The sequence below is a fragment of the Natator depressus genome, chromosome 13 (assembly GCF_965152275.1).
Source record: "Natator depressus isolate rNatDep1 chromosome 13, rNatDep2.hap1, whole genome shotgun sequence".
Lineage (NCBI taxonomy): Eukaryota > Metazoa > Chordata > Testudines > Cheloniidae > Natator > Natator depressus.
Genome location: NC_134246.1, coordinates 7,771,427 through 7,795,197, shown reverse-complemented (window position 1 = coordinate 7,795,197; position 23,771 = coordinate 7,771,427). Strand labels below are relative to the sequence as shown.

The following is a 23,771-nucleotide window of genomic DNA, read 5'->3' as shown; positions in this document are numbered from 1 at the left end:
ACAGCATTAGCTAACAGCCAGTTGGCTTTTAGCTCATGCGGTAGAGGCTCAGGCACTAAGCTCCAGAGCTCCCCGGTTCAATCCCACACTAAACTCTGAGGTCCCCAGTTTGATGCCGACGACCGGGGTCTGTCGGTGTTACACAGGCATATGAAGCCTGACATAACTCCTAGAAATGGCTCAGCATGCACAGGAAGGAGAGTAGGCCCAACATAGGATGGGTTGTTCAAAATGATCCAAAGAGTCTAGTGTGACTTCGGTGTCTAATGGAAGAATTCCACTGCTGCAGGAGAAAGAGAACACAAAGAGCCAACGCTGACTTTGCAAAGCAGCTGAGCAGTTAAGATAGTGAGCAATGATTTTTGTCATGAAGCTTGTGCACTTGGAGTTGTGGCGCCTTATCTGTCCCCAATTTTCAGACTCTCAAGTGCTTGTTGCCGGTTTGTGTGCAACAGAGCAATGTGGCTTTTTGTCCTGAGGTTTTTCGGAAGCTAAGGAGTCTGTGCAATGCAAGTGCTTTCTTTTCATGGCTGTGCAGCACACAACTTCTAGTGGGTGTATACAGCTATAGATGCATATGCAGATCAATTCACATCTTCTTTTATCTTGTATTCGATCTAAAGATATGTTGTTTCAATTAGTTTACTTTTAAAATGTTTTTTCTAAGTCCTATTAAATCTAATCCACAATTTTAGCCCTATCTTTAGCAGTATTAACTTTGTAGAGCTTCAACACCCACTCCAATATGTACATGTGTGGTAAGTATATACACATAGTAAATGACAGATCTCTGTTGTGTATATAATCTTTATACATATGCACAAATTGAGCCTATTCAGAGAATAATTGTATTTTTTATAATGAAGGAATTACTACTTTCAAGGGGAACTCAACTGCAGAAGTTTTCAGCAATCAGATCATTCACCAACGACGTTCTGAAGGAAGGGGATACATAATATTTTGTCAGGCCAATTGACATCCTGAACAGATGCAGGGTTTTTTTATTGTTGTTGAATTTTTTTTTTAAAGAAAGCATGGTGCTGTGTTTGCAAGTTGTTCGCCATGCCCAGATATGGCCAGTATTTGAAAGTGTGCCGCTATCTAAAAAAGCCCAGAGGCAGTCTGATGAGTCCAAGGGGACTACAGAACAGCTGATATAAATAGTCCTCATTCTCAGCTGCCCTTCTGGTGAAACTGTATTCAGATGGCATCTGGGCAGTGAAGTAGTGCAGGCCTCCTCGTGATAACCAAACGCAGAAGTGCAATGCGATCAGTGACCAAACAGCTGTAAGAACATGAGCCACTCCTGCGAAGGCCTTACATAGGCAAGTAAACACAGGCATTTCAGGAGTCGGCTAAAGCGACAGGAGCAGGAATCTGGTGACCTAACAGCAACCAAGAATAAAGTTCATTTTGAAGGCTAGGACACCAACTGTCAATCTCAAAAAGTCACTCTTTCTACTTCAGAGGCATGACTTTGCCTTTCCCTTTTTAGCCCATTCAGTTCAAATTAAACTTGCAGGGAGAGAGCAAGGGACAACCCCTCACACAGCAGAAACTTGAAACAGTGCAAGTGATTACTGAAGTAAACAAAATAAGGCATTTGATCCCGTTAAGAGGTCCAGTCCTGCTCCCTTTGAAGTCTGTGGGAGTTTTGAATTAAATCTTAAATGTAGTCCTGGTAAGCAACATTTTTAAACTCCCCATCTCAAAGAAGAAATAATAAATAAATACATAAGTAACAACAACAACAATCTAGAGGCATCCAATTGATCAAGATAAATGTAAAATAATGAAGAGCACATGTGGATTTGAGTTATAATATATTCATGTCTAGATATAGATATATACAGTTTGTATGTATGAGACAGACAGATTGCTTTGTATAAATCTAGGCAGTAGGAGCCTTAACCAGGTCATCAAAGGAATCACTGACTTTTGCTTGAATGCGGCTTTGATTGGAGTCCATAGCCCTGTTTGTCTGAATGGAATAGGGGACATGACATTTATGTGGATACACAGAGGGCTGGCTAAGAGGGTGAGATTTTTATGTAAATGATGCATATGGGGGACACAACTGAAATGTATTTCAGTCTGTACACGAGTAATTCTGTTGAAGGATGAGCTCGGGGAATGTAAAGGCAGAATAAATTGCGGGAGGGTTTTCTTACCCTTCTTTTGTTTAGACTATATAATTATTTCAATGGTATAACCAGCAAAGAATATCATGCTCTTGTTTTTGATCTGAAATATTTAGCACATGAAAAAAGACTGTCAGAGAGTGCATTGATGAAGATATACCAAAATTAACACCTCTCAGTAGCATACATTGCATAACCCGAAGCGGTCAGTAAGGGAAAGGGGAAAAAAAAATCCCTGAATACCTTTTTGATGTGAAATGGTATTTTCTTATCTAGGAATGTGTTAGTCATTAATTTAATACACAGTGTTTGTCCCTTCTCTCTTTCTTCATTGGTGTCAGGGCTCTGATGCACTTGTGAGCAGAAACATATTTCTTTCCTTAAATTAAACCAGCTTTTTACTAAGATCCTAAGACACAAAAAAATCTATCTTGCCATTTCTGCAAAGAACAGCAAAAGTAGCCCTCGCCTGGCTGTTCTCCCTGCACTTTGTCCCCCATGTTCATTTGGTCTGTTTGAAACCGAATTTATTCCTAGGAAAGCCCCCATCAATTTCCTTTACTCTCTTGTTGACAAGTTTATTAAAAACCTGGGCAACTATGTATTATACTTTTTATCAGTATTGCGAAAGAAAGCATTCTTTGAATAGATCCCAAAGTTACGGATTGAGCCTTCGCATTTCTTGTTCCATAGTTTCGCTGAGTCAGCGCAGCAAACACAAGTTACTATCTATTTTTATTTTTTTTTCTGAAGAGACCTTTCCTTAAACGACGTAAGTAACAGTGTCTGGCGATGGTAAAGGGTTTATGGGGTGGATAAATGCAGACATATTTCCTTGATGGGCTGTGATTCTTTGCTATTTATGTGAATAATTAACTAAAAATTGGAATTAAACGTCCATTTCTCAGTGAATCATTACTGCCTGGCAATTGAGGCAATACTGTTGGGACAAGAAATATTAAGTTATTTCTATGTTTAAACAATACATGCAAACAAAGTCAAATGATAATTGTAATACCCTATGATATCTGAACTGGGTCTCTATTAAATGTATTAGTAATGCAGTGAAGCTTCTTGGACCAATTTCACCAGGTTTGGCTTGATGTCGCTTGTCTACGGGTGTAATGTTATGGGTATAGCTGTGTGATATAGGAACTTTGCTCATTTTCTTTAGTCATAAGATTAAAAGAGGAAGGACGCAATATGTTGCACCAACCGTGTTAAAAATAAAACACTAGAATCAAATAACCTAGTTTCTGTTTGGTCATGCAACCGAGCTTTTAAATGTTGAAAGAGCCTTGAAAAAAGTTGGTATGAAGGTTTTTGAGCTGACAAAACAAAAGACATGAGGAAAAGAAGCAAATGGATAGTTTAAAACCAGAATTTTTGAACCAACAAACAATCCCTCTGATCTCACAAACAGCATATTTCTTTACCTGTGACAGCGTTCAAGGATTTTTCAGTTGTTAAACAGGTTTGCTGGAATAATTTGTCAAGTATAACAGGGAGTTTTCTGTGTGGTGGAGAATCATTTGTCACAACACACAGTAGTCCACCAGAGCAATCCTAAAAGCTCTGTGCAACTCCATAATTAGATAAGAGTTAACATATGTGTATTACATAGATCGTCATTCATGTTATAGGATACATCAGAGCAGGGGACTGCCAATATTGTGCTGTGCATAAAGTAGGCAGTGCGTATTCTGGGCAAATACATCTTACTTTGGGAGTTTATCTACATCACCATTTGCTCCAATTATAACTAATTGGACACATATTGCATTTTCAAAGCATCTAATTTTCTATTGATTTTAACAGACTGCTGGTGTTTTGTAGTATACAGCCAGATGTTATATCAGTTGCTGTTTTAAAATGCTGAATATACTGCCCTGGATAGGATTATGCAATCAGCAGATATTTTAAAACCTATTTAATTGTTTGGTTCATAAAATGCACCAACTGTATTCGGGACCAGCTTCATTCTCTTTTAATACCCTAGCATAGTATTGCAATTGCAGAATTCAACAGATGCAGCTTCAGGAAACACATACATATTACTGCATTTCAGATCAATGACTTCAGAGTTTTCTCCATTACATTTCTAGGGTCTACGTATTTAGGCACCAGAACGCCTCAGAGAAATATGACCATTGTAGAAGGGGCACTGCTGCTACTCTCTTTCTTACATTAGAGATGTATCTGAGCCACAGCATTTGCATCAAATCCAGACTGTGAACTCCTTGCATTTTTTGGGTGGATTAGCTCTGTGTTTGAATTTGGCCCTTTATCTACACTGGGCCCAAAATTTGGATCCAGATCTGGATGTTCAGATGCAAGATTTTGATTCGGGCCTCTCTCTGTCTTAAACATTAATAAGGGACAAACTGGCTAATATTTTTGCCACAGTAGGTTTTGTTTGCTTTATTCTTCATGGTGGAAATTGATATATATCATAGTAACAAGGTGTAACATCCAAATAAACTTGGACTCTCAAATTATCAATTGCATTTAAGCAAATAACCACTGCAGCAGGATTGAAACAATTGTCCTCTGTTTAGCATCATTGCAGAAATAGGATTTAAAAGTTATCTCTAGCCCAAAGAATAGAGAAGGAAGGGAGCTGGCAAAGTATATTCAGTGTTGTACATTTGTACCTTAGAGGCACAAAACAAGCGTGGAGCATGTTTGTATATTGGTATCAATTACTGGGACATAGGGCAGTTAAAACTTGACGGTGATTGTGTTTTGGAGATACAGTGTTACACATTGGGTTGTGGAAGGTTTGCTTTTGCTTTGCTGTCTTTGTAAGCCATAAGCAGAAACCTCATTGTGTTTGTGGGAGACAGGTGAGTTCTACAGAGGTGTGTAGGTTAAATATACATATTATTAACTTCAGGTAATAGTTTTGGTTTGAAAGATTCAGTAGCCAGTGAGATGTCTGCAACTACTCTAGTCCCCCCAAGTGCTTTTTAATAAGTTCAAATAACATCTAAGCAGAAGATGCATGTGCCCTGTTTGTGCTGTACTTTTGAGGGTTGAATACTCACATTTTAAAAATAGATGTTAAGAAAATGCAGTACAATCTTTCTATTATATATGATTTAAATCTATTATAATATGATTAATATTTGACAGCTGTAAGGAAAAAATTACCAATTAGTTTATACTTTATGGCTTACAAATTATACTTTGTGCAGAATACAGAAACCTGGGCATTGATTTAAACATCCTTGCAAAGATACAATGCAATCAAATTGAATCATCTGCAGTACAAGTATGGGCCCTTTGGTGAAAAAACAACAAAGTGAGAGATAAGAGGCTCTCTGTGTTATCAAAGGGCATTTCATTTTGGGGAAATTCCTTCAGATTTAGCAACGTTTGGATGGAAATCAAATAACGCATTAACTTGTGGGAGGGAAAAAACCCTTCTAAGGCTAATTACTAAGGGAATGTGTACTTCATTAAGATAAAGCTGTAGAAAATCAATGTTCTCTATTGTTGTTTTTTTTCCTTTTGATTGGATTTTAGAATGATAAATTGTTAATGCATTTGATCTAAAAATGATTTGTTTATTCAGATGAAGACCAATAGTACTTTGTCTCATTTGGCCTTTTAGCTTGTAATGATAATGGCTTTGAGGGGCGTTCATTTTTCAAAAGGGGTTTAGACTGGACTACCCAGTCCAGTAGCCAGGCTCACTCCTAGAGTCAGAAGGATGGGCCCAGTGCAATGGTTCAATGCAGGCTAATTCTATTGCATGTTGAATCTTCTGCTTCATTAGGAATATTGACAATTTGTGATAAACTCTTTGGCTTCCCTGTGCTGTCTATAACATGTCTTTATTAGAATATCGAGACAAAGGCAGAAAGCTCTTCAAGATAGAAGATCTTTTTGTATTACCTCCTAGTGACACTCACCTCCATATTAAAGATTCTGTAACCTGGTACATTTGGGTACCCTCATGAGCATAAGTATTAGCAGAGGAGCCAGTGTCTGGGATAACAATACAAGGGATGCATGATCCAGTGCTGCAGCTCTTCTCTATGGCTGCTTTCAGATAACAACAATCCCATAACATCAATGGAATGTCAGGACCAACCAGGTGCATCCAGTAGCAAAGCACGTCTTAAATGCACTGACGTCAACAGCTCACACAGCTTGTTGCATGCTGAAACAAAATGCCCATGCCTGTCATGATTTATGTTGCATGTTCCATGAAGCAATATTAACTGAAGGCGTTTCCTCCCCCCTCTTCCACCAGTAAATAATTCCTTTTCCCCCCTGCAATTAGCCAAAGGATGAGTTTAATACTTCCAGGTCTTCTCTGTCTACGTTTATTTAGTTTCTTGACTTGATTATCTCTTGAAATGGTGCCTAGAGATAACTTGATTTAATTAATTGTAGAGCTCTTCTTTAAAAGCGATTCTCTCTTTCCTCTGCCCTCTCCCCCATTCCCATTTATTTATGGGAAGCTTAGAGTAACAGGTTTGAGCAGTTAAGTGATCTGTGATACTTACAAATACAACCCAACGCCTGTAGCGGTGAGCTGTAGTGCTGGCCCATTTGTTATATTTCTACATGCAGAGATTCTAAGCATAGGCATTTTGCACAGTTGGTAGACAGCTACAACGTCACCTTTCCCTTAGTGAGCTTAAAAATGCTTTACATATGTTAGGCTTAAAGATATATGCGATATTCATGTGTGACCCCCGATAAAACAGGCCTGATTTTATTGAACAGCACAAATGATCAAAATTGATATATATTTTACTTAATTTACTTATTTCCAGCAACAGACTGTTAATTCTGCAGAGCCTTGTGAGACAAATCTCTCTCAGGTAGCTGAAACATAACTGCCATGCTTACAATTTGGGCAAACAGAGTTTACCAGCACTAAGTACTGTATAGTCCTCAGAATGGCTCATGCGTGCTTTATTTCTGGTTCCCATCCTGATGCCTTACCCCTTTTCAAACAACAAATCAAAAGAAATGGAAGGGTGCTGTGAAACAATAGCTGTTTTCCTTTTTGCTCCTGTTTTTTACTTCCCTTTTCATTGCTCTCCTTTGGTTAGTTGCAGGTGGCCAAACTCCCGCCCCTCCCCCCCAATAACTTTTCTCAATCAGATATTAAACATATTGAAAATCCTAGCTTTAATGCCAGGTTCGAGGCTAATGTGGATTGGTGGGTTCAGAGACAGAGATTGCTAACCCCTGGAAATGTTAAAGATTATATTACTTGTTCCATCCCATCTGCTGAGAGAAGATGTCCTGTACAACCCCAAACCTTTCAATCACAGGATGACTTACAATAGTGAGTGACATTGCACATGGTCTACTGACCTCTGTAGCCAGTACCTACAGGTCATCATTGTGAGCAGCAAAGCATAAAACACAAAGGAGAACAGCAAACAATAAAACATTTAAAGGAAGAAAGCGTGAGGCGGGGGATTCAAGTACCCAGATTAGGCCCATGGCCTTTACTTATGTTGGATCCTAATAATATTTTAGCTCTTGAAGAAGAAGAAATTAAATAATGGGTTTAAAAGTGCTATGGCCTGGAGGTTTCTATGGCAGAGTAGGAAGTCCACTACTTCAAACTATCTATTACATTCAGACCCACTGTTCAGATCTAGCAGCTAAGAAGCTTAAATAAATCCTGACTGCATGAAAATGAAGCTGTTTGAACCAGGGCAACAAGTCCAGAAGAGCTCCAGGTGGCTGTGAAGGAAAGAACCCCGAGGAATCACCCTTTTTGCTTTCCATGAGCCATGAGGCCAAATGCTTTGCTAAAGCTGGTAAAATGGAACCAAATCAACTGTTCAATGGATTTGGTCCCCTTCAACCAGCTGTAGCTGTGCATTGATCACTCAGATGCAGCTTGAAGGATTAAGTACTTGAACTGGACCAAGACAACTAAGGTAGCGGAAGACAAATGGCCACATGGACCCTGTCGATAAGGAAATTATGATGACTGGCGCCTGCAGATCTATCACCCTGACTCTAAACTGGTGGGCTGAACCTGAGTCATTATGTGGTTGCCAGTCAATTCCGTGTAACTGAGACCCCTCAAGATTGATAATCTCAATCTTCCCACTGTATTGATCTGAGCTGTAATTCAGAACTGTATATTTTAACTGCAAATGCTGCATTTTCACATGTATGCACTGAAGCCTTTCAAAGAGCCCCATGCCTCAATGTTCCATCTATTGTGATGATGAATAAACATTTTGACGCAAAGTTCCCTTGTCAGTATTTTGTACTATGTGATAAACTGATCATTCAGCAGGCGGTCATGAAGAAATGTATGCTATATGGCCAATGCAGCTAGATGCAAGAAATGAGCTACAAATAAAAGATACTTTCTAAATGTCCCCAGACTGGTAAATATCCTCAGCTTGTGTAATCAGTGCAGCCACGTGTTAGGTTTGGGAGTCTATGGAGGGTAGCAAACAAATATGCTCCAATAATGGTCCTTTGTTCTTTAAGTTGACCTCATGCTCTTAAGGACTTGGTGTAAGGTATAAAGTCCAATCTGGCCATAATGAACATTGATGTTATGCTAATAACTTAAAGAAAACCACGCACTTGCTACTATAATAATGATGAGTGGGAAAGTAAGCCAACTGTCGTCTTTTCCAAACTTTATCGTAAATCTATAGGACTGTTACAAGCTACAGATACTGCTGGTGCAATGGGCTAATAAGACCCAAATTCTGATGTGAGATTATATATTTCCATCATTTTGGGATACTCAGATCAAATTCTCTGTTGGCATAATTGAGTGCACTACTGTTGATTTAAATGCAGTTTTGAGTGTTTTCACCAGGAGAGAATTTGTCTCCCTTTAGCCCAGATTTAGGCCCAGATACTGAAACCTACATGAATGATCTACCAGAAGCCAATGGGATGTTTGCTGGAGTCTCACCTTAATTTGTAAATTATGTTCACACTCATGTGTATTTTTATAGGATGAGAAATTAGGGAGCAATGTTATTAAATTAGAGCCCACACCTCAAGTTAAAAAGCAAAGTTCTGTTTCTGTCATTATTAAGGTTTCAGAGTAGCAGCCGTGTCAGTCTGTATCCACAAAAAGAAAAGGAGGACTTGTGGCACCTTAGGGACTAACAAATTTACGTGAGCATAAGCTTTCGTGAGCTACAGCTCACTTCATCGGATGCTGTAGCTCACAAAAGCTTATGCTCAAATAAATTTGTTAGTCTCTAAGGTGCCACAAGTACTCCTTTTCTTTTTGTCATTATTAAAAGACCAATTTTGTTAGATTTTGGAGGTATTCAAAGATACTGGAGGAAATCCTGACCCAATTGAACTCTGAGATTTTTGGCCTTGACTTCAATAGGGTCAGGATTTCACCCACAGTTTCTTTTTTGAAAACCAGTGAAACTGAAGTACCGCTCACAATAGGTAGACAAAACTAAATCCTCCCAGCTAACCTTCTTGGAAAATAGCAGCCAGAGTGACTCACATTCTGAAAAGCCTGGTCAAAAGGCAACAATAACAAATTTCACAAAACATGACTAGTAACAATATAGCAGCTATACAGTGAAAGCATGTTCTGCAATAAGGTAATCTTTTGTTAGAGATGGTTTCTGTATACTGGAAATGACTATGGTGTTGTGAAACTAAATTCCCATGAAACCACTTTGAAAATGTAGGTATAAAGTTGTTTGTTATTCCCCTCCTGCCCCCCGCCTTCAATTAGCTGGTAATTATTAGGAAATATGCCAGCAGGGATAACACAGTGTATCAGAGCTGATTAGAAATATTTACACTTATTTTTTAAAAATGAAAAGGTATAAAGCAATGCATCCAAAAATAGGGACTTTTTATCCTCGTAAAGTGAGCTAGGTATTTTTTAAAGACACACAAAAAAGAGGCTTTTTCATCATGCAACACATTGCAGAACACCAAGATCACATACCATGAAAATGCTTCAGAGAAGGATTTCCCTGTGGAGTAATGAAAAGCAACAGGATCCTATGCATCGTATTATTGGTGGCTGGAGACATCACACATACATCCATGGATAAGCAGTTTGCTCAGTGGGAAGAGACCAGGCTATGCTGGATTGTAAACTGAGTTAAGCAATGCCAGCCCTACCCTAGGCAAAATATGCTGCCCTTCATCTTTGTACCTTTAATTTGCAGACGCAAATAATTGTGTCTACAGTTTTTCCACTAACAGCCATTTGCATTGCAACTTATAATTAATGTCAATGTCCAAACACCCGAGTGAGCCCTCAAATTGGGCCTCAGATAATTGTGCAGATGCAGGAATGAAACCTGGTTAAGGCTGATTGAAAATGTAGCTCTCTGAATTGCCTTCACAACATCCCAGAGCCACTAAGTCAGAGTAGCCACTGAAATAGTAATTTAACCCTACTTCAGTGTCTACTAGCATCACCTCAAGGCTGCATTGCTGCCAGGCAAGGGGCACAGATTCAGAAACAAGGAAGAAGAACAACAACAAATATTGAAGGGAAAGGGAATCCTCAAAACTAGTCCCCATTTGCAGACAGTCTAGGCTGTGAATGATATCAGGACTCTAGAAAGAAAAAAGAGAGAGTAAGAACAGATGCTTCCAGCAGACAGTGGACTGGGTTTTCAAAATATTACTTCCCTCCCTCCCTCTCTTCTCAATCTGGGTAATTCTCTCTAATTCCCACGGGCTGCATCCAGTGTAAACAACACCATTATTAAAATTCTTCCTTAGTAATGATAATTAAGTTGCTAAAAACATCAAATGGGAAAGCTGGAGGCATCATAACTTAAACAAAACACAGAATGTAAATGAATGTAAGTGGTTTTTCTTCTTAAAGGTGCCATATTGAATAATACCACATCAACAGGTTTGGTTGACTTTTCTTTTAACTTTTTGGACAGATTTTCTGCAATTAACACATGAAAATGCATGAAGCAACTGACACACCACATAATTGTACAACGTATTTGCACAGCCACTCTGTAAAGCATCCATTTATCCCAAGGCATTATTTCTCTAGCAATTGTTCTGTATATGTGCATATAACAATATTTTAGCATATGTACACCTGTGAAAACACACACACGTGTAGATACATATAAAAATTACACGTATGATATTTTAGTTTGATAAAATGTACTTATCAAATACAGAGTGTTGGGGTTTTTTTTGTTTGTTTGTTTGTTTGTTTTTGTATATAAGCACTTTGGCCAAGATTTGCAAACTTGGATGCCTAAGGTTAGGCATAAAGTCCATGTAAGTGACCCAATTTTCAGAGGTGCTGGAAAGTTGCAGCTCCCGCTAAAATCTATGCCGCCGGGAGCGTTCAGGACCTTTGAAAATTAAGACATTCATTTAGGTGCTTAAAGATGCACTGATGATTACCTTTAGGCACCCATGCATGAAAATTTTTGTCAGTATTTTTATTGACTAATTGCATTTTTATAGAACAGGAAATTCAATTCACTCAACAAGGAATTTCTGTAACAATATAGCCAATGACAGTCTATTAGAGGAAATACGAGATTCAAGAGTAAGGCTTAAACATAATAGAGTACTATGCATGGATTACACCAGCCTTGGGCCAGATCCTCCAGTCAAGACAAGCTACACTCAGAGCAAAACTGGAAAGGACCAGGTTGGCAAAGGTGGCTTTAAGCCCCTGATCTGTGCTGGCCTGATTCAGAGCAGCCCGTGGTCTGCAGTTACTTATGCTGCCTGCCTAGGGTTTCCAAGGGACCTTTCTGGCAGCTAATGATTGTTGGGGCATAGGGATGTCCTGATCAAGCAGGCTCTCTCCTGACTCACTCAGGAGGCGGGAAGGAGAGAGGTAATTCTCCAGGGCTCTCTTGTGTGTGCAAACAAGATAATTTGCATTAACTGACTCACTTGCAGCCAGTCCGTGCAGAGGCCAAAGATCGAACGGGCCATAGAGAATGAAGTATCCTGTTGTCCCCTAGAGATAATTTCATGTGGTCAGGGTTGAGGTTCATCCACACCCTGCTGGGGCCAAGCAGAACACCTGGGCTGTCGGCCTGGCTCCCTGAAGGATCCCTGAATACACATAAAAAGGGAAATACAGTCGTTCGGTGAGATATAAAAAGAGTTTGATTCCACCCCAAAATAGCAACGTGCTTTTCAAAGGTGTCCCCTCAGCTCCTATTGACGTCAACTCAGGCTTGGGCTTGACTTCAGCAGGGGAAGGAGGAGGTACTGTGCACAGAATACATCAAACAATTCTGCCACTGAGGAGAGGTAACCCCCGCAACAGTCATTGGATCAGCGGGGGCCTTTATTTATTTCTTAACAAACCTTCATGGCTTAGGGCCCTCGTTGGTGTTATTTGCACATGTTAGTTCAGATCCCTTTCTCTATGAGGATGACACCATGTCCAGGAGGCAAGCACAGTCTCTCACTAGCCGGGCAACATTTCCTAGCACTTAGAGAGTGGCAGGATTTTCTTCGCTTCAGGCACAGATTAAAACCACAAAGAAATACCAACAGGTGTTGAGCAGAACAGACCCGAGTGGCTTTTCCAGAGGGAGCACTTGTCTTCATAACCCACTCTTCTCCTGCCATGACCACACCAACCTGGCAGCCGTTACTCAGGGTAAAATCTTGTCCCCATCTTCTCCCGCAGGAGCTGGTGTGATTCGGATATGAAGGGGTGGGGGAGGGGTAGAAGGGGTTCCCTTACCATGCACTCTGAGGGACACTGTGGGTTATGGCTACAGCAACCCGAGGGGCATGGGGGATGGGAACAAGAAGCTCTGCAGAGCCACAGGGCCATATGGCCCAGGGATGGGGAACTCAGGGGTAAGCATACCCCTGGCCCTATATGCCTATTGGTTTCCATAGGAGACTCCCAACCCTGGCTAACATCTCCCAAGCAGCCACTTGAACCTCCTGCTTTATGGACAGCCAGTTGCTTAGTCAGCCCCAAGAGGATGAGACCTCATACAATGGCCTTAAAAAAGAAGTCACAGAGCAGAATGGGGGCGTGGACAGCTGTCACAGCAAGGTCCCTGCAACAAGAGCGAGCCACGGACTTGGGGAGCACATGGGAGGTGGGAGAGGATCACTGCAGCTCAACGCATACAAGCTTCCATGGTAGGTACCAAGCGTGGGCTTTATTGCCGCTAGAGAAGGAGATGTGAGTGACTCACAGGGGAATGAGGCAACTACCCTGGAAACCACAAAGAGGAGTTTTTATTGGGCAGGGGGCAGAAATACCCAGGCTGGGATTTGGCCAGGAGATCATCTAGGTTCACACTCCAATCCATGCAGAGACCCAGGCTCCCCACGGTCTTTAACTCCCCCACATGTGTGCCATGTACCTCGTTCAGCAGCACATACTTTTGGTTTTTTAAAAACACATATGAAAAATCGATCCACTTCATTGTGCTTTGCATAAGCCACAGTGGTGGGTGGAAGTTTTGCCACTGACTTCAAAGGCAGCAGGATTGGGCTGCATAACAGTCATTATTAAACCTTTAGCCAATCGGCTTCTAAATATATCAGATAGAACTGTAATTCTTTTCTAAACGACAGGTCCCTTACACATGGAACCAGATAATGCTCGTTTCCTGGAAACCTATTAGCTTCTCAAACAAGACAACCCTGTGGACTCAGCCCCCAAGCGTTTTGTGTAAATATTAAATAATTAGCGAGAATAATCCTTTTTCGTTTGACCTCTGCTGTAATAAAGACCCTTGTCTGGAAATGCAAGTGTTATTTTGAGCAGCCATTCATAACCTGAATCTGCTAAACAGATCATCCTAAATACCCTAATGCTCAAATATCCACAGTATTTATATAGGATTTAACAAAGATAAAAAAACAGACACACTCCATGACCCAAAGACCTCCCAGTATGTATCAATCAAACTTCAGAAAGGAAGATGGCAATGGAAGGGGTGGACAAAATTAAGCTAATGTGAATTATATTATATTAAAAATTAATCCTGTATGTTGGGATATTTTATTTAGGGCATCTATCCATGCTCTTGGGGTCCCCCTGACATAACTTAAAAATACATGCGAAGTACAGCAAAACAATTTAAGATGACCCATCACTAGGCAACTTAAACTCACGCATCCCTGTCCGCCTCCAGCAATGCCCCACTCTTACAATTCTCCCCCATTTACACATATCTGGAGGAAATAGAAGACAACCTTTGGTATGTGTTCAGAAGGTCATCAGATTCTGGCTACTTCAGACCATTTTGAATTGTACCTTGAATGTTGGCAACTGGGCAACTCCAGCTATTTGTATTTGAGCTCTACATTTTAAATGTTTTATGTGTCTGTCAGCAGTGAATCCCTAGCAGAAACTCCAGATCCAAACACCCCTGAGCACTGAGGAAAAATGGGATCTGGATTTGACCCTGCATTTTTGGGTGGGACCCAGCTCCATCACTCATATTGTGGCTTGGTTTGTTTCTTGCTGGGGGTGACTGAATCTGTGCCATCACTGTTGGGTACAGTGATCCTATTGGTCAGATTTTGTCCATAGATTTTTATCATGTTTGTCCTTTTTTTTCACATAGCTCTTCTGAAAAAAGAGAAGTGGGGATGAAGGGAAGGAACCCACAGATAGCTGTTCTATGGTGACATTTCATCAAGTGATGGAAGCCCATTTTCAGCCAGGGAGTGCTACAGTACCATAGTGCCTGAGTAGAAGCTACTCTTTCCTTGCTCACAGCTGGCATTGACATATAGCCGGAAGGGGCTCTCGGCTACAAAGCTAAAGATGGTTAAAGACATTTAAAATTCTATGATGTGAGCACCGTCTACACCAAGAACATCATCTGAGAGGAAGATGTATTTTGATGTACCAGGCAAAAGAGAGAATACAAATTACAGCTCTCTGGCCAAAGATATTTTAAAGATACATGAAAAATATATATGTATATGTAACTAACAGGCCTTTTCTCATTGGTCTTTATTGACTCTTTCTTTTAAAAAAAATATTACCAGTAAATATAATGGGCTGCCTGCATCTTTCTTCCTGGATGAATTATGGTTCCTGTGGGGCTATTTATCACCGAGGGCAATGATTGGGCTGATCATACAAGTGATCTGTTCAGCGCTTGACTTCACTTCCCAGCAGGCTAGTGAACATCCCTCTTGTCTCAGGATAGCTGGCATTTGCAAGGTCCTGCCATGGGTTTTGTTACGCTAAATAATAAATATCCCACTTAGAAAAGGGTTGTAAATCTTTCCACTGGGCTGGAAAGAATTTGCATGTTTGCATTCATTGAGATCGGTGCTGCATTAAGTCTTCACAATGTACTTAGGTAGAGACCCCGAATGGACTCAGTACAAAGATAAGAACTTCCTTTTAATCAGACTCACAGATATTTTGTACATCAGACATGCCAGAGCCAGCTCGTAGGAAAGAGACACAGGAGCAGGGTACTTAGCGAAGTGAAAAATGCACCTACCTCTGCCAAAAGAAGCAATTAAATAGTCAATAATATTGACACAAGCTGTAAGTAAAAATGGATGCAATAATAATACATAAACAGGTTAAATATAAATAGTAAGATACACTGGAATGTTGTTTTTGCAGTTTATTGAGGGCCATATTATGGCACGTCCTGCACTTTCATGCAGGGACTTATGGGGCTGTGCAGTGGGGAGACAGCAGCCTCTAAGGAACATCTACGTCATTGCGTATGCATGGGAATGGGCAGAGCCCTGGCGGTGCCTCTCGCTGAGGCATGTGCAGAGTGGGCATTGTTTCCCTCCTCCAGCCCTGAAGCAGGCACAATCTGGGAGACAGATTGGGATGGCCCTCTGAACCTCAATCTGCTTCTCCATCTGCTCCTAGGGCAGTACTCAGAGCTCGTGGCGAAGCCGCAGTGGAGCCCTCAATTGTCATATATATTTACAGGATCAGGCACATCATTCATGTTCCTGATTTTTCAGGCTAGCTTCTGCTAGCCTTAAGCTCCTTCTCTCCTCCAGCAGGACTACTTGGGGCTAAAGTACTACCCCAAGTTAGTAAAGCTGACCAAATTTGGCCTTACCTTATTGTGGGTCAATTTTCAAAAGAGCTCGGCAGCCAGCAGTTATCACTGTTCTCCATGGGAGTCAAGCCCTTTGGGCAATTTGGCCCTATCTGGCTAAGAGAGGAAATGAACATTATAAAACAGCATTTCCCCCCATTTTGTTCTGTGAAACCAAATCCTTGGTTTATGAGTGTTAGACAACAAAAATATAATGATAGAACAGCAAGTGTCCTCTCAAAGCCAGATGAGTGGACTTTTCTGGTCTAACCTGGGCACCGGGAGTTGTTCAAGTGCTTGCAGATCTGACATGAGAAAAGAACCAGATTTCAAAGGATAAGAAAAATAAAAGCCCTACACCTCAATAGTTTGAATGGCCTGATCCCATTCTCATTTACACCGGTTTTACACGGATGTAACTCCATTGACTTCAGGACAGTTAATCCTTATTTACACCACTGTGAGATCATAATGCATGTGGTCAGATTTCTTGGGTCTCATAAACCACCTAATTCCCATAGGGTTAAGGAAGGACTCATTGGCTCAGTGCGCACACCAATATACAATGGAATGGCAAACAATCCATGGTGATTTTTTGAAATGTTGATCTCTGTCAACCAAACTCATTTGGTTTATTACCACAAGATCAGATTGGCCGCAAAGCTTGGGACCTGCCTATTTGAGAATCTAGCCCTCTCCCTCTCCCTCTTCACCTCCCTTGTGATCAGCAGAGGGGCTGGAACTGGAGTCCTCTCCATGTAGATGGATAGGGACACAGCTCATGGGAAGCTTTCCTTGTCTCTGGACTTCCCCACGTTGGTCTGAAATAGCACAAATATATTGACTTTCTGGGTATGCTGTTTATCAGTTTTCCTAGGTATCTGGTGAGAATAAGGACAGTGGGCAAATGGGGCTTGGTGATATTATGTGGGATTATTTGCCCTGTTTATGAGTTTGATCCAAAGCCCACTGAAGTCAATCAGAAGACTTCCATACACTTCAAGGGGATTTGGATCAGGTCCTGCCTGTACTGATGTGTATTATGGGGTTGGGCTGACTGGACTAGATGGACTTTCTGTATTAATATTTTTATGTACATGTTTTAATGTATGTCAGGGCATCTAGACCTGGTACAGATAGGTGCCTCTCATAATACAACCTCATCAAGAAATAAATAATAAGGCATGTGCCTCTACCCCCCTCCCCTGCCACCACAAAACTGAGGGGGGTCTAAACATTGTAGCATCACCTGAATGTGGAGCAGTTATTTTGTATCTTTGAATTCCTCCCTTGGTAACACCTCTGCCTCCTGCCCCTTCACCCCCACCCCAAAAAACCCCAAACATTTTATACAATACATGACGGATAGCTTTTTTCCCTCAGGAAGAAAGAAAGAAAGATTTTTCAAATGCACCAGGTTCAATTGTGACTTAACATTTCTGCCCAAGTAAGGGGTGGCGCCCAGCAGCAATGACCCAGCAGTAAACAATGATGCCCCATTGTGCTGAGGAAGGGGTAAGTTATTTCACCCCCTTTTGTGGGGCAGCTCTCCCCACTTCTGCCCAGCTAGGTACTCTTGCTGGTGAGTTGGGGATGGGATGCAGAGCCAGGGCTCCTCACACTCCCCCACCTCTGACCAATGCCACTGAAGTCAAGGGGAGTACTAGCGTGCAAATGGGTTTTCAGGATGCGACCCATCTAACTTGCTTCGAGGAGGAGAGTTGAGCAATTAGTTTTTGCTGCTCCACCCTCCCCCCTGCATCCATAGCTGGAGTCACAATCAAAGCAGAGCCAAGCAGGGTGCAGGGCCATACACCCCTGCGCACTTGAGCGAGGGCGGTGACAGGCTAGCCAATAACTCTTAATATCACAACCCTGTTTTTCTTTAAATTTCTTTCACTCAGAAACTCAGCAGCCCGGATCTCATGTCTTTGTCATTTTATTCAAAAATTAATCTCAAACTCAGAGAGAAAACGATATTTGTTCCTGCACAAGGGGAGAGGTTACATGTCCATTTGTGTCCTTACCATTTTCTGACACTAATCTGCATATTTGTTTTTAATACTGTGTTCTTACTGCTTTGGATCTTACTGACAATGACTCAGAACTTTCTAATAAACTAACTTTTTGGTTATCCAACAGGAATTTCCTACCATGTCATCTGTCATTTATTCTTTCTTTCTTTCTTTCTGAAATGCAAATATACCGAGGTTTAATAGCATCACTCATTTTTTACTGGTTGGCCATGACAGCAGCCAGCTTGCCCTAGAACCCAAGGAAGTGTGGATATTTTACAAACCGGAAAAGGTCAGGGAGAAAGCATGGAGGTCATCTTACATTTGGAGGGGGTACAAGTCACTTCATGTACGAGTCACTTCATGTCCTTTTCTTCATGTTGAAGACATTCATTCTGTGATGGGTTTAGTAACTCAAAAAACCCATCCTTGAATCATGAGGGACAGGAAGTGAGAAACCCCACAGGGCAGTGGGGCCTGCTGCTCTTACAGAGAACTAGCAAAGGTTGGTTTGCTCTTGGCCAGTCTTTAAGAAAAAACCATGACCAGCTCGTGAGGGCAGGGACCAATTGTTAGTGTTAAAGCCATGATTCAATGCCCATTAGAAGAATTCTCATTGACTTTATTGGGCTCTGGATCAGGCTCTTGGAGAGTAAATAGAAGAGAGGTGATAGGAGGAGAGGAAATTTGTAAGGGGAAGGGAAGAATGATATGGAGAGAAAGCTCCAAGAATAACTTCATTGCATGCCCCCCATATACCAGAGCCACGCTTGGATACATTGGAACAGATGGTGTAAATGGGCATAGCTAGATTAACTTCAAGGTCAGTTTACATCAGATGGGGTCTACTACTGACTATAGGCATTAGCTGTTATGATGGGTGAGCGCTGGAACTTTGTCCAGTTTTTCCAAAAGCCTGGTGAATCAAATCTCTTTAACAGGCAGTAGGATCTCTTTAAATTGAGGCATTTCCATTCTTTTTGTACTTAAAATTTCTTGGGGGCATCTTCCCAACCATCTAGGATATTACTCATGCACAAATCCCACATGGGGGTCTGACTCTGAAGTTCCTATGTGTGCAAAACTCCCATTGACTTCTGCAGAGCTATTGGCCGGGGATAACAGCTGCAGGACAGACCTACGATATAATCATTTTGAATCAAAACTCAGGATTTTTAAATATGTCATTAGAAATTAAAGGGACAACAGAGATGGGCCTTACAGTACAAACTTGTGTAGTCATGCAGAGCTCCACTGAAACAAAGAGCAGAACTAGCAAGCGTAAGGGTTTGCAGGATGGGCTCCGTGATGTTTTCTGAATGCTCAACTAACCAAAAGGGAATTAACATGCTGAAAATATCAGAAGAGTTTGACTTATGTGACAGATTGTTTCTAAATAAAATTCCTTCCATCCTCTTTCCACATTGCTCCTCGCTTTGCATTCATTTTGACACTCTTTATCCAACCCCTAAGAAAGGCCTCGTAGACAAAACTATCAAATCTCCGAGCTTCTATTTTTAATACATGCTTTTCACTGACTGTGAAATTCACCCAGCAGCCTAGGTCCCTTATACTGTGGCTCTGCCGTTGTTGCTGTGGACAAAGCTGGACAGTTCTAAGAGGAATCTACACCCCCTACTCATGGGAAGGGTAGGGGTAAGGCAAGGGATGGCCATGGAGATAGCCACTGGGGCTATGATTACAGAGATTCACGGCCACAAAACCCCACAAAAGGTGTATGTAGGGGACAGAGCCCTCTGTTTCAACCCAGGGGCAAAAGCAGCAGCTGCAACTGGGCTGCCCCCTTGTCCCACTGGTGGATTGGAAGGTAGATTCCATCTTGGCAATCTCAGTATATTTCCTCTACTTGTAGCTATTCATTAAGGGGAGCGTTAGGGTGAATTTCACTTGAAATGAATATGAGAAAGGATATAGATTCTTACCACATTTTGTACCATCCGTTATGGCTGACGTTTGAGTCAATAAAGTCACAATAACAAAATCAACTAATAGAACTTACTGAGCCTAATGATCCTGGCCCAAAACCAGACATCTTACAGGCGTAAATGTTTTGTCCTTTTCATTTAAAAGAGCAGAACAGAATGTGAAGCATACTATAGAAATGTGACTCCAGCAACAATTATGGAAAGCTATTAGGAACCAAAATGTAGCTACTGACTAATTACCGGATAGGAACCCAAACCAAACCCCAGATCTGAAGACCCTCAAAGCTTTGGAAAAATTTGGATCTGGATACAGAACCAAACTTTACATCTCTGTTACATCTCTGGTAATTTCAAAGGGTTTATTTGGTAAACATAATGAGCCTGATGTTGCAGTTTTCATGCTGGCAAACACCTCCACTGTCACCAATAGAAGTCTTACCTGCGTCAGAGTCGAAGCATAGGTCCGGGGCTGATAAACAATGCTGAACCTTCCACATCAATCGGCAGGCAGAATGACTGCAGGATATGGCCAATACTAACCACACTCACCTTGCCAGATAATCCGTTTCATGCGTAGATTTGACGTTTTGTCATATTACACTCTGCAATTACTGGGGAATTGGCCCACACCTTAAGTGCTGTGCACCCATAATTCGACCTCATCTGGAGTTGAGTGTTTCCAGCATTTCTCAAAAGTCATGCTGGGCCTGGAAAAAAGACAGCCTGGTTCCCATCTCATTTGCAGTTGTGCTACGTGGATTCCACTGATTTGGGTGCGGTAACACTTCATTTACCCTGATGTCAGAGACATCAGAATCAAGCCCAGAGTTCCTACCCTCGCTTTACTTCCCCATCTGCGGTAGAAATGCAAAGTACTGCCCTGCTGTACATTTTCTTCATTTCTTTAGTTTTTCTCCATAAGACCAGTTCTCCAGCATTAAACTTGACATTGCAAAGAGTTATGTGGAGTGTTAGTAGGTTTTCAAGCATGAATAAATTGATTCAATAACTGAACAAATCGGATGCATCTTTTAAATGGAAAACTGACATAATTTCCCAACTGACATAATATCCGCTAATCAAGCATATTTAATCTGCTAATCCAGTCTTTCTTTGCTAAGTGCCCCTTATAATGTATAGAAATATCAACTCGATAGCAAAATGGTGTGTAAAAATGAGGATGAGCTATGAGAAACAGTGCGAGAGCAATCTCTTTAAACGGCTTTTTACTGGATTCAGATTCCCGTTTCCAAAAAAACCCAACTCAGAAGTTGAGTTAGGAGGGCGAGCTAGCAGAAATGCAGATGTCCTCATGATCTCACAGGGGAAGCAGGTGTAATCAGCCACCTGGTTTGAGGCGATTCTTGAAGTCAGCCCTCCTGCCACCCTTTCTATTTTTAGAAACACATAGCACAGTCCCCCCCCCCCGCCTACCCCCCAGTAGTGCAGACATAGAAAGGAATGTGTGTGCAGAGCAGAACCATGTTTTAATTCTCTCATTCCAAGAAATTACTGGAAGTTTTGCTGTGGCATCTACACAGACTCCCTGTTTATTTTTCATTTATGATACAGCAACATGATTTCCAAAAAGGCCGCATAGCTCTCCCTCCCAAAGCCCTGCAACTATCATTTCATCAATGCAATTCTCTCATGACAGCCAATTTAACAAACGGTTGCTTTGCAGGCTGTAGAGAATTGGCTCTTTTCCTAATAATTCTGCTAATTTGCTTAACTTTCCCAGATTGCAAACAGCCCGGCTCTCAAAATACAGTTTTCTATATGAACCCATAGACAATTTCATGTATGAGAAGAGACAGGAAGGTGGATGACTTGAGAGGAATAAAGCACGTAGTCTTTTATTTTTGACCTTTGGGCCAGCATTCAGATTTGCTTGTAAGTAAAACAAGCATCCAAAATATATTTCCCCTAGGGATTTACACTACCCTTTTGCCTCTAATTATTCTGACTTGATGCCTTCCGTAAATTAGTTAACGTTAGTTAAATTCTGTTAGTGAGTTCCAGTCCCTTTAACGTATATTGCTACAACCCTTTTTATAGATAGCCGATGTCACTGACACAAGAATTGTGATCTTGACGAGTACTCAAGCAATAGCTCAAGGCAGAGAAATAAAAAATGTGGATGGCTAATACAAATGTTTGCTCAACCAGGAGAAGAAATGAAAGCCCTGTTAAAGGTAAATGTCAGACTATTTAAAGACAATGTTGGCTATTGATTTTTAGTGGAGACTATCTCTTTAAAGGATTGAAAGCATTCCTTTAGATCCGAATGATGGAAAGGCATATCTTTCTGGAGAGCAAAATTAAGTTTTATGGAGCAAAATGAACCTCCTTTAGGACTAGAGAGGTGAAATATTCAACCAAAAGTCTTTCTTGAAGTAAACGAAGGGCAAGGAGGTGTTTTAAATAATGATGAGCGATGACAAGATAAGCAAACACAGCATTTGTTTCACTGGTGTCCTCCAGTGAAAAATGAACACTCGTGCATACCTGGTGATTTGTTGTATAAATGTTAAACGTTGCCCAAATTTTCGATTCTGCTTCCAGCTGAGGGGTCATTGTTCACTGTTCTACACTTGTACATTTCAAGCTCATTAAGGAGCGTTCACTCTCCCTGCAGGTTGCACCATAAATCTGAAATGTACCCTTCCCTGGCACATAGTAGACTGGATCCGCAAAGAAACATAACCAGACTAAGGTGAGAAGAGTGCTAATCAGAACTGGTGCAAGGCAGCCAGGCATGTACTGTATAGCCTTCAAGAAGAACGAAGCAAAACACCAGTATTTCAATAGCTAGGACCAAGAGCATGTGGGAAATTCTAATGAACTTGCCAACTGTTTGTCATTGTTTATACAATACAGCAGGTTTTGATTTTACATAATATGTAAAAAACCTTGAATAAAAAAAGTTTTCTAAGAGAACAGTAATGTTTTCTTTTAACTTTCCTTATTCCTGGTGGTTCCTTCCATGAAATCTCTCCAGAATGCCATTACAAGATTCCGTTTTGCATGCATATTGTGAATTGCTCTTTCCAAATTCTAGCCCCTGTTTATCACAAAGGTGAGGATAACAGTCAATGCCGTATGAAAATTGCAGTACACTTTTAGATGATGCAGTGGACCCAACCCTGCAGTTTTACCCAATGTATTACCCATGCAAAATTCTCATATCAATGAGCATTTTGCCAGCATTAGGAATGAAAGATCAAACCCAAGGTAATGTAGTTTCAGTTAATACAAATGAAATTTGTATTTGAACACTGCCTTTTTTTTTAAAGTCTAATTATGGATTTAAAAAAGTCTACAAAGCAAACAACCCCCAACCCCCCCTCTGCCAATCAATTCCCTTTGAATATCCTAACTAAGCAATCAGTCAAATGAACATTTGAGGTCTGATTTTAATATGTCTAGGCAAACTAAAATTACTGTTTGTCCATGCAGATCAGATAACTGTGTACAACAGTACCTGGTTTCTGAGCACAACCATGAGAACTATTTATATAAAATGGACACATGCACACATTTTGCATCTGTAAATTGCATACCTAACCATAGGTGCTGGAACTTGGGGTGCTAGGGGTGCTAGTGCACCCTCTGGCTTGAAGTGGTTTCCATCAGATACAGGGTTTACAGTTGGTC

The 23,771-nt window shown here is 41.0% G+C and overlaps 1 long non-coding RNA gene across 1 annotated transcript in view; it reads left to right on the top strand.

Annotated features, from left to right (window-relative positions):
- Positions 1 to 22,937, top strand: part of LOC141997283 (uncharacterized) — a 33,248-nt gene extending 10,311 nt beyond the window's left edge. Inside the window, exons 4-5 of the long non-coding RNA XR_012641706.1 lie at positions 22,173 to 22,309; positions 22,753 to 22,937. This is a non-coding gene — a long non-coding RNA (uncharacterized LOC141997283). The remainder of the gene's footprint in view (positions 1 to 22,172; positions 22,310 to 22,752) is intronic.
- The last annotated feature ends 834 nt before the right edge of the window (positions 22,938 to 23,771 follow it).